Source organism: Balaenoptera acutorostrata, chromosome 3 (assembly GCF_949987535.1).
Source record: "Balaenoptera acutorostrata chromosome 3, mBalAcu1.1, whole genome shotgun sequence".
Taxonomy (NCBI): Eukaryota; Metazoa; Chordata; class Mammalia; order Artiodactyla; family Balaenopteridae; genus Balaenoptera; species Balaenoptera acutorostrata.
The window spans coordinates 32811230-32822707 of NC_080066.1; the positions used below are offsets into that span (position 1 = coordinate 32811230).

Genomic DNA, 11478 nt, shown 5'->3' on the forward strand with positions numbered 1-11478 from the left:
TTCCCCCACTTGCTAACAAGGCCACCTTGTTGACCTGGAAGCACTGCTGTCACACAGATGCCTCGAGGTTCCTAGCCCCACCCCAAATACGTAGAGCATTATGGGGGCAGGTCCTGTGTCTGGCCCCACTGTGGCCACCCTCAGCGCCACTCCTGGTGGGTCAGGAGAGCTTAGAGGGTTGGCACCTCCGCTAGTTCTAGGTTTTCTCCCAGTGGAGAACTCGAGTGGGTTAGTGATGTGTGTGGGAGTCCAGAACCCCTCTGTATGATGTGAGCTTTCTAACTGTTGCTTGCTCTCTAACCTCGTATTTTCTTTTAACCATTTGAGACTGCATTGTCCACGGGAATGGTGAGATTCTCGGCCCTGCCCCCCAGAGATGCTGGGTCAGCAGGCTCAACATGGGGTTCATAAAACTGCCGATTTTATTTATTTAAAAATTTTCTCAACTTTTTATTTCAAATTCAATCCCACAGAAAAGTTGCAAGAGTAGTAGGATGAATACTTAGTTGTATACTCTTCACCTATAAGATTTATCTTTTGTTAATATTTTTGCCATATTTGTGTACACACGTGCTCTCTCTCCACACACTTATTTCTCTGAATCATTTGAAAGTAAGAATGTAATTGCATTTTTAACAATCTCAGTGCAAGATCCTATTTGAGAAAAACTAGACTAGAGATTCACTGTATAGTAATTTATTGGGGGCAGGGGAAGAGAAGGAGAGGGGTTAACAGTATTTTCTGTCTGGAAATTAGGGCACTGTCACCTTTGAGAAAGATAAACCAGGTCAGGATCAAACTGATCTAGGAGCCAAATATTAAGCTAACTGATTGAACTCAAGAAAGGGTTTTGAATGGCTTGTTTGCAGTTAAGAATATTGAGAGCCTCCGTCCCTCCCTTATTCCTCTGTGGCAAACCCTAAGAATAAGTGAGAGGGGACAGATATATACACAGATAATTATGTAGATTTCTTAAACAGAGCTTTAAAAAAAACTCCTTAAATATGACTTAAAGGAGAAGCTTCTTTCTCCAGTTTGCTATCTTTATCCATAGGATAGTAATAGGTGTTGCCAACTGGTTGACCCTCATACGCAGTTTGGGGAAGGAAAGTTGTGCCTCCCTCACCCCTCACTCACTTCCACATGACACAAGGTAGCTTCTTTCACATTTGTCTTGATTTGTCTAAAATGGCAAGAAGGTCGTTATTCCAGCTGGCTCTGGCCCTCTCTCAGACCCACCTGTAGAGTTCAGGTGGGTCTGAAGTTCACCGTGTTCCCTGCTCCTGACCCCTGCTCCTCTCCATTTGTAGTGCAGGCTGGAATGTCCAGACTAGGGGTGCGGTGGGGCAGGCCAGTGGAGGTGGGGTGGCAAGAAGCGCCCCCCCCCCCTCGGCTGTGAGATCCAGCAATAAAGCAGAGGGATGCGATTAACAGCCCCAGAACTCTTCGTTACAAAAGATGTATGCGCTTTGTTGAAAGAAAGTCAAATAACCCAGAAGTCTGTTGATTCTTCTTCCTCACACACATTCCAAGTTAAATACTTTTAGCCTTGTGGTGCAGGTCCTTCCACACCTTTCCCTATGGACAGATGGACACGTCTTGAGTTTCACTGGGGCCAGGGCAGGGGAGACAGAAACTCAGCCCCGTGGGGACCCAGAGGAAGGAGGACAGCATCTTCAACTGTCCCACTGTCTTGATAAGCCAATTGTCAGATTGCTGTGCAGTGGGGTAGCCAGGCTGGGCTGGTCCCAGCAGCCTTTGGGGAGAATCAGGTTGGGGAAAGCTGCACAAAAGAAACCGAAGTAAAATAGTCTCTATAAGTATTGCTTATTCGTATTGTGACATTTAGATACTGAGAATAATTAGAAAAGTAGGAATTGAAAATGAGGAAGAAATGAGAGATGAAGTGGGTGGTTTCAGAAGAACAGATGGATGTATTTTGTGATGCAGCCTTGGGAGAGAGAGACTGGAGGGCAGCTGAGCCTGGGAGGATGTCTCCTGCCCTTGGGAGGGGCTTGGGGGTGGGATTCACAGGTGTTGTGTCTGGGAGTGATCAAGGTTAGAGAAACCTCTTGAGGGTTTGGTGCGTCCTTTATCTGATGTTCTCTGTCATGAAGTTAACCATGGGCAGAGCTGTGGCTCTGATCTGAGCTCATCATCCTGTGAGTCTAGCAGTGGTACCAGCATTGACGCCCTTACCCCACCCTACCCGCCTTGGTGAGCATGCACAGGAAAGGCAACATGCTCTCCACGATGTTCATGGCATAGGTGATAGCTCTGTGTTTTTATTCAAGGATGATATCATCCTACCTTTCCTGGTCCCAGAGCTGGAGACACAAAGATGCCCCCGTGGGCGGGTTGGTCTGGGATCCCGGAGGTTCCTGGTATGACCTGTGTCACCAACTTGGGACACACTCCTTCACTTTTACTTTTCCAGGTGATGCTCAAGCCTTTATGTCCATAAGCAACAATTCTTGTACCTCCCTCTAGATCACCCTTCCCCTGAATGTCAAAGAATTCCAGGGGTCAGTCGTCCTTCCCAAGCTGGACTGGGACACCAGAAAATTAGATGTGCACACTAATTGACCGTGGTGACCACAGGTGTCGCTGGTGTAAGTGAAGGTCTCCCCATGGTCCATGGGCCTGCCCACTCTCTGGGGACACATGCACAGGGTTGTGGTGGCAGCCCACTCTTGTGCCGTAGAACAACTTCTCTTGGCTGTCACATGTTCAGCCTTCCTTCCTCAGAGCAGGACATCTGCCAGGGTCCCTAAGTCCTCAGTGGCTTCCCTCAGCTGTTCCATGAACCTTTTGATTCTGAATTTGGGTCAGCCTCCAGGGCTTCTGCCCTTCTCCAGGGGGAGTCCCCTTAAGGGCCTTTCCTGCCATGTGCCTGCTTCAGGGCCACCCCAGACTACCCCGATGGCTGCCCCAACTTCATCCTCTGGGTTCCTGTGCAAACGTCCGCCCTGAACTGTGGAATCCAGGGAGAGGCAATCTTTGCTGAACCACACACAGCAAACCAGGCGGCTCGTTTATGTTTATCACCTTTCCCCAGAACAACTTGCTGCTTTTAGATTCACATAACCATGGAAGCCTCGTCAAAGGATTTTTCCCATAATAGTAAACATCCGTTCTCTGTTTCTAGCTTAAGACTCAAATTCTCTATCACTCTGCATTAGAATACTTACTTTAAAATGTTTAAAAATATATATACCAAGAACCATAAAAAGAAAGTAGATATTACCCTTCAGATACCCCCTTGTATCAGCCAGGGTGCAAGAGAAAGGACACCTCAGTGGGGTAGTCTGAGGAGAGTTTAAGAAAGGGCTTGTTTGCCAAGGAGGAGGGAAACCCCAGGAAGACATGGATAGTGCCCAGCTACCACCCATGGGCCTGCAGGGGCAAGGCCAGGTTTCCTAAGAGCATATTCAAATTAACTTGCAAAGGTTTTAAGGATCCCAAGAATTCTAAATCCTTTTTGAAGAGGCAGCAGAGTGGAGGGGCTGAGAGCACAGACTTGTGTGTGAATCCTGACCCGGCCACTTACTGATTTTGTGATGTGGGGCACGTTGCTTAACCAGTCTTGTGCCTCAGTGTCCTCACCTGCAAGTGGGGGTCATAATAGTGTCTGCCTCATAGGGGTGCTGTGAGGAGTGAATGCTGTACATGACCAGGTGCATTGCCTGGCAAATGGAGCTTGTGAAATAAAACCAATAAAAAAAGTCACTGTATATGCAACAAGCTGATGTAACCTGCTGACTCCCAAGACGGGTGGGCCTTTTACCTTGCCCTTTGTTGCAGGCAGCAGACCAGCATTGTCCTTGGACTCAGAGCCCCACAGGGCTGTAGGGAAAGAATTCCTTTCTTACCACCTCTGCTCCCTTGGTGCCAGGCGCAGGTGCCTTGGACTTGGCAGGCCGGGGTGCCCTTGCTGGGCATCCCCTTAGGGGACTTGGCCTGCAGCCCTGACTCATTGGTAACCAGCCAGCAGAATCCCTCCCTCTCTGTCCTCCAGGGTGGCTGTTTCCTAGTCAGTCCCTGCAGACACAGCCTTCAGCTAAACTCATGTGTTTACTTATTCTGTTGCCAGTTCGTTTGCCTTTCTGAATGCTGTTTGAAAACTAAAAACAATTATTAAAAGTTTAAATTTCATTCTGAGAAAACTTCACTGAAGTGACTGCTGGTGGGAGTCAGGTATACCTTCCATTCTGCTTAATTTTTAATACCAGCTTGGCTTTTTTTTTTATTTTTAGATTAAAAAAATTTATTGAAGTATAGTTGATTTACAATGTTGTGTTAGTTTCAGGTGTATAACAAAGTGATTTGGCTATGCATATATATATATACATATATGTCTTTATTCTTTTTTTCTGATTCTTTTCCATTATAGTTTATTACAAGCTATTGAATATAGTTCCCTGTGCTGTCTTCAGAGAAGGCAGAAAGAAAACTCAGTTGGAAGCCTGTGAGTTTGTGAATGCAGCTCCTAGACCTGACTTGCCCCTGCCATGTGCCTTCCCTGCCTCTTGGGGCAGGGCGGGGCACATGTTGGGGGCTTTTTTTTTTTTAAGGCGTGCTGAGCAGCATGCCGGAACTTCCCTGACCAGGGATCAAACCCGTGCCCCCTGCATTGGGAGTGCGTAGTCTTAACCACTGGACCGCCAGGGAAGTCCCACATGTTGTGGGCTTAATACACAATTGGTTCTTGGACAAATGAGTAGAAGATAACCCTCTTTTCCTGAGCACTTTCTAAAGGCCAGATGTGGCACTGGCTCATAACAAATGCCATGTAAGTTATGTCACTGTCACGAGCAGACACGTTCTTGGGAGGAGATGCCTAGTTCCCTTACAATAATATTGATGGTGCCAAGGATAGGCCCTGATCTTCCACAATTAATGTGCCTTGATATTTTTAGGTCTTGAGTACACAGACTTGTTTGTCTAAACATAGCTTACTGCATTCATCAGGATTGTTTTAGTTGCAAATGATAGTTGCAACTCAAACTGGCTCAAATTAAAAAGGGAATTCATTGGCTCATGTAACTGAAAACTTTGTGGAAAAGCTTCAGGCATTAAGGTGCTTTGTGGTGCTTCAAAGCTTTAGGCATTGATCCAGATGCTCAAGCAGTGTTCTCTGGAGTATCTCATCTCTTGACCCTGCTTTCCTCCATTTTGGCTTCATTTCATTTTTGGCATTTCCACATTTCAGCAGAGTGGCCAAACAGGAGGCTACTGGTTATGTCTTACTAACTTAGCCACCCAGGGAAAGAGAGTCCCTTTTTTTTTTCTTTTCTCTTTTTTTTTTTTAGCTTAAAACACCACACATTTATTATTGACAGTTTTGGAGGTCAGAAGTCACTTTAACTGAAACTATTGATAAAATCACTTTTCAGCAGGCTGCATTCATTCTGGAGGCCCCAGGGGAGAATCCAGTTCCACACCCTTTTTTTAAAAAATTGAAGTATAATTGACCTATGTTAGACTAACACCATGTTAGTTCCGGTGTACAACATATTGATTTGATATTTCTATACATTACAAAATGATCACCAGAAGAGTCTTTTGATGCTTCCCACAAAATCCCTTGTTCATTGCCTCTGAGTGGCCCATCTTGAGCTATGTGCTGTTCCCTGGACCAATCACTGTGGCTGAGAGGCTGAGGTGGTGTCATTGACAAGGCCTAGATCACATGGTCCTGGGGGTGGGGCTGAGGGTATAGAGTCCCTCTAGTAAAACCTTAGGGACTAACAGGGGCAAGGCATGGCTTCCCAAAGAAAAACCCAATGCTATTACCCAAATAAGAGGAAACATGATGGAGAGTTAGAGCTTATTAAACTGAAATTTTCTCTTTGGAATTTCTACAAATGTTTCTGTTTGATGTAAGCAAAACGTACAGGAGCCTGTCACTCTCTGGGTTTCCCAGACTCACTGGTGTGGCATTTGCCTCCTCTTACCTCCCAGCCCCAACTCCCTGTCATACAGAGGCCCCTATACAGAGCTGTCCCGCAGTGCTCTTTGCCATTCCTGAGCTTTTGAACATGCTTTTGCCCTTTATGTGGAATGCCTTCATTGTTCCTCATTAAGCCCATTCATCCCGCAAAACTCAGCTCAAAAGTCTCATCTGTGAAGCCCCTGGTTTCCTGGGGGGGCAGAGCCAGTGCCTAACAGTATGGGTAGCATCCCATACCAATCCGTCACAACACACACGCCTAGATTTTTTTAAAGGATATAATTTACATACCATAAAACTTACCTTTAAAAGTATACAACTGAACGAATTTCAGTATATTCACCAGGTTGTGCAAATATCACCACAATCTAATTCCAAACATTTTTAAGACCCCCAAAAGGAAGCCTAGACCCATAAGTAGTCACTCTCCATCCTCCCCTTCCTCAGCCACTGGCAGTCACCAATCTACCTTCTGTTTCTATGGATTTACCAGTTTTGGACATTTTGTGTAGATGGAATTACACAATACGTGGTCTTTCATGTCCGGCTTCTTTAACTTGCACAATGTGGTAGTGTTTGCGAAGTTTATATACGTGGTATCAGAACCTCGTTCCTTTTTATTGATATGTCTGAACAATATTCCACTGTATGAATACACCACATTATCTTTTTGTCAGATGATGAACATGTGGTTATTTCCACACTTTGGTAATTATGAATAATGCTGCTATAAACATTCATGTACACGTTTCTGTGTGGACATATATTTTCAATTCTCTTGGGAGTGGAATTGCTGGGACATGATGGTAATTCTGTTTGTAACCTTTGAGGAACCACGGAACTATTCCAAAGTGACTGCAACATTTTACATTCTCATCACTAGTGTATGAGGGCTTCAGTTTCTCCACATCCTCCAACACTTACTATTGTCCATCTTTTTGATTACAGCCATCCTAGTGGCTGTGAAGTGGTATCTCAGTGTGGTTTTGATTTGCATTTCCCTATTGACTAATGATGTTGAATGTCTTTTCATGTACTTGTCATTTGTACATCTTCTTTGGAGAAATGTCTATTCAAATCTTTTAACCATTTTAAAAATGGGTTATTTGTGTTTTTATTGTTGAGACATTGTTCTTTAGTCTTAATACTCAATCCCTATCAGATACTTGATTTGCAAATATTTTCTATTCTGTGGGTTGTCTTTTCATTTTCTTCATGGTCTTTTGAAGCACAGAAGTTTTTAATAAAGTCCAATTTATCTGTTTTTCCTTCTGTTGCCTGTGCTTTTAGTATCATATTTAAGAAACCATTGCCAAATCCAAGATCATGAAGATTTGCCCCTTCTAAGAGTTTTATAGTTTAGCTCCTACATTTAGGTCTATGAACCATTTTCAGTTCATATTTATATGTGGTGTTAGGTAAGGGTCTAACTTCATTCTTTTGCCTGAGGATATCCAGTTGTCCCAGCACCATTTGTTAAAAAGATTATTTTTTTCCCATTGAATTTTCTTGGCACCCTTGTTGAAAATTAACCACAAATGTATAGGTCTCTTTCTGGACTCTCAATTCTGTCCCATTGATCTGTGCCTATCCTTATGTCAGTACGACAATGTCTTTATTATTGTAGCTTTGTAGTAAGTTTCAAAATTGGGATGAGACCTCCAAATTTGCTTTTCCTTTTTAAGATTGTTTTGGCTATTCTGGGTCTCTAGCATTTCCATGTGAATTTTAGCTTGTCAATTTCTGCAAAGAAGCCAGGTGGGATTTTAATAGGGATTGTGTTGAATCTGTAGATCAGCCATCTGAACAATATTAAGTCTTTCAATCCATGAACATAGGATGTTTTTCAATTTATTTAGATCATTTTTAATTTTTCAATAATGTTTTATAGTTTTCATTGTACAAGTCTTACACATCTTTTGTTAAATTCTTAAGTTTTTTATTCTTGTTGATTCTGTTGTAAATTGGATTGTTCATTGCTAGCGTATAGAAATGCAGTTGGCTTTGTGTGTTCATTTTGTATCCTTCAACATTGCTGAAGTTGTTTATTCAGTAATTTCTGTGTGTTGTGTATGTGAATTCCATAGGATTTTTTTTTCTTCTTTCTTTAAACAACATAATTTCTCAAAATAATTGATTTAAGCATCTGCAGTGGTGACTTCAACCCTTGACTCCTGGCTCAGTACTGGTGAAAGTAATCAGCTTAACCATCTCAGAAGGACTGTGGCAAGTCAGTGAGCTGCTTGTGGATCCTCATCTGAAAACAGTCCCATATCTTAGAAACTTCACCACAAGGAATTTTTCTTGTAGTGATTCTTAGAGTCTTGGTAAGCATCTGAACTGGTCCTTTCACTTAGAGGTTCTTTGCCTTTGCACCACTGATCAAGACAGCACACACCTTCTCCAAAGATTTTACACTGTGGCTGGTCAGGGTAATTCTAATTCGGTGAATTGCCACCTCTGGTTCCGTGGTGTCTTTCCGGTATCTTTAAAAGCAGTGGCTGCGTCATGGCTTCCTGAAAGACTGTTCCTCAGGGAGATGGAACAGCACAGCTGTGAATCAGGAGCAGAAGTGGGCAGTCCGTGGCTCCACTGGGGCTGCGGCTGTGTCTGCATCTTCCTCAAAGAGCAGGATTTTCTAGATACAAGATCATGTCATCTGCAAACAGAGATGGTTTTACTTCTTCTTTTCCATTCTGGATGCTTTGATTTCTTTTTTTGCCTGAATGCTCCAGGTAGGCCTTCTGATACAACCTTGCATAGGAGTGATGCTGTGGGTTTTTCATAGCTGCCCTTTATCAGGTTGAAGTTGTTCCCTTCTATTCCTAGTTTGTTGACTGTTTTATCATGAAGGGGTGGTGGTGGTGATTTTTCCAAATGCTTTTTCTGTGTCTATTGAGATGCAGTTTTTGTCCTTTATTAATATACCATATTCTGTTAATATGGTATATTACATTGATTGATTTTCTTATGTGGAACCAAATTTTTATTCCTGGGATAAACCCATGGTGTGTAATCTTCTTTGTATGTTGCTGGATTTGATTTGCATGCAGCATTTTATTGAGGATTTCTGCATCTGTATTGATAAGGAACATTGATCTGTGGTTTTCCTGTGATATATTTCTTTTTAATCTTTGGACCTTATATTGTGTTGTTGTTTTATTTTTTACTTTGTTGTCTTTTCCCCCAGCATGGGAGCTCCTTAGGGCCAAAGATGTGTACCGTAAACCTCAGATCTCTAGACCTCAGCACAGGGCCTATATGGAGGGGTCAGGAGATGGTGACTGAGACAAATGAGGCAGCTTCTGCCCTGTACCAGACTGTCTTCTGGATCCTTGGAGTTCAAGTGCATTTGGAATGTTTTCATCCCAGTTGGATAGAACCTTGCCTGCTGCTCTCTTTAAATCCAAACAGCACCAAGGCATGGGTCATTTTTCCTGTTTCACAACAGTCATGCCCACAGGGATGCCGGGAGCATCTTTGTATTCTCCCAGGAGCCTGGTGTAGGAGGGGAGTTGCAAACAGCTGACACTCTGGTTGTTTGGTAACTGAAGGAGAGGGTGGGAATTGGCCTTTGCAAGCCCCCTTTATAGGAGATCCATGATCACCTTGTGGGTTTGAGGGCTGCAGACATCCTGGGAGCTTGTGGAGAGAAAGCCTGCATCCAAGTCCAACCCCATAATCTGTAATGAGCTAGGAAACCCCCCAGATGAGGTTAATTTTGAAAATGGTTATTTGCTTTTCTGTGGTAATTTGAATTTCTCTGAAACCTCATCCAGAATTTTTCTCTAAAATGAATGACTTAATAAAAATATGATTATTAATAACACGGTTATATTGGTTCATTAATTTCAACAAATATTACATACTATTGCAAGATAGTAATAATAGAGAAAACTGGGTGTGGGATATATGGAAGCTCTTTGTATTATCTTCACAATAATTCTGTAAATCTAAAACTTAAAAAATTTTTAGAGTTTACTTAAAAAAAGGATATAATGCTGAGTGAAGATTCAGGTTAAGCTGTTTTTCCAAATAGCTATCCAATTTCCTAGCTCCTTTTATTGAATAGTAGAAATTGATTTGTCTCTCTGCTACTTATGTATAGAATTCTCATATTCTCATAATCTGGGTGTTAGTCTACTCTTAACTGATGCACTCTTTTAAGTGTTGACATTTTATACATTTTGATATGTGAAAAATCCATTTTCATTACTCAGTTATAAAACCTTATCCATCTTGGGCTTTTTCTCCCCCAGGTAAATAGAAAGTATCAAAAAATTATATTGAGATTTTAGACGGAAATGTACCAAACCTGTATTTTTATTTTGGGCAAGAATCAATTTATTTATGTTAATCTTTCAAATTCAAGAATATGGTATGCTTCTCAATTTATTCAAGTCTTCCTTTACAGTTTTTAGTAATTTAATCATTTTCTTCATGTAGGACTTTGTGTGTGTGTGGTTATTCCTGGCTACTAGTTTTGTTGCTACAGTGTAAAATATTTTTCTACTGAGTTTTGTTGAAGGATTTTGATTTTTTTGTATCTGTATCTGGTAAGCAGCCGCTCTCTGAACTCTTTTCATTAGTTCTGAGTTTTAATGTATATCCTTTTGAATGTTTTTAGCCACATTAGTATACTGTCTGCACATATTAATGTGGTTTATTCCTTACCACAGCAGCCAGACCTTCCAGATTAATGTTAAGCAACTGTACTGATCTTGGGCCTATTTGTTCCATGTCTGCCTTTAATGGAACTCCTTTTATACCACTGCCCTGGGTTTGGGGATCTTTATTGTATTAAGGAATTATGCTTTCATTTCATGTTAGTGTTTTTTAAAAATCTAGAGTAGATTAACTAGAATAAAATAGATTGAATTTCATCCGATTACTGTTAAGTTTATTAAGGTGATTGGTTTTTGTCTTGACTTACTGTTGTGGTGTCTTATGTTACTAGACTTTTGTAACAGATTAAACCACACTTGCATTCTCTAAATAGGGCTTGTCATGAAAATAACAAGTCTCAAACCATTAGCTCTCCAGGAGGCCCAAATGGCATGAAAGATTTTCTTATTAGGTACACCTATGAACTGTAGGACAAACAGCAACCAACTCGTGCCACAGACCCTGCTCCCTGGAGCCCAGAGGCATCGGGAAGCAGCCGAGACTCCACGGCCACCCTCTGGATGGAGATCCCATGTTCTCAAGAGAAGGGATGGTGGAGGTGGCAGGAGCATCAGGGGAGGAAGAGATGGGGGCAGCCCCGGGCGGAGGGGCAGGGGAGTAGGAGCAGGAAGCTGGGACTGGGGAGGCCCCGTGGAGAAGTACAGGCTTCCGGGCCAGTGTCGTGGGTTTGAATCCTGGCTCTGCCAGGGCCTGGCACACTAGCTCCTCCTTCCCCATGCGGGGACGAACAGTCAAGATCTCAAATGAAACCTGTTCTTCCTCCCGGGTCCCGCCTCTGGGAGACAGTGGCGCCAGCACCCACGCCATCCTCCCAGCCAGAGAGCCGGCCACCCCTTGGT

The 11478-nt window shown here is 42.8% G+C and overlaps 1 pseudogene; it reads right to left on the reverse strand.

Annotated features, from left to right (window-relative positions):
- Positions 1-8091: 8091 nt before the first annotated feature.
- On the reverse strand, positions 8092-11446 carry LOC130707550 (40S ribosomal protein S20-like; annotated as a pseudogene).
- Positions 11447-11478: the final 32 nt, after the last annotated feature.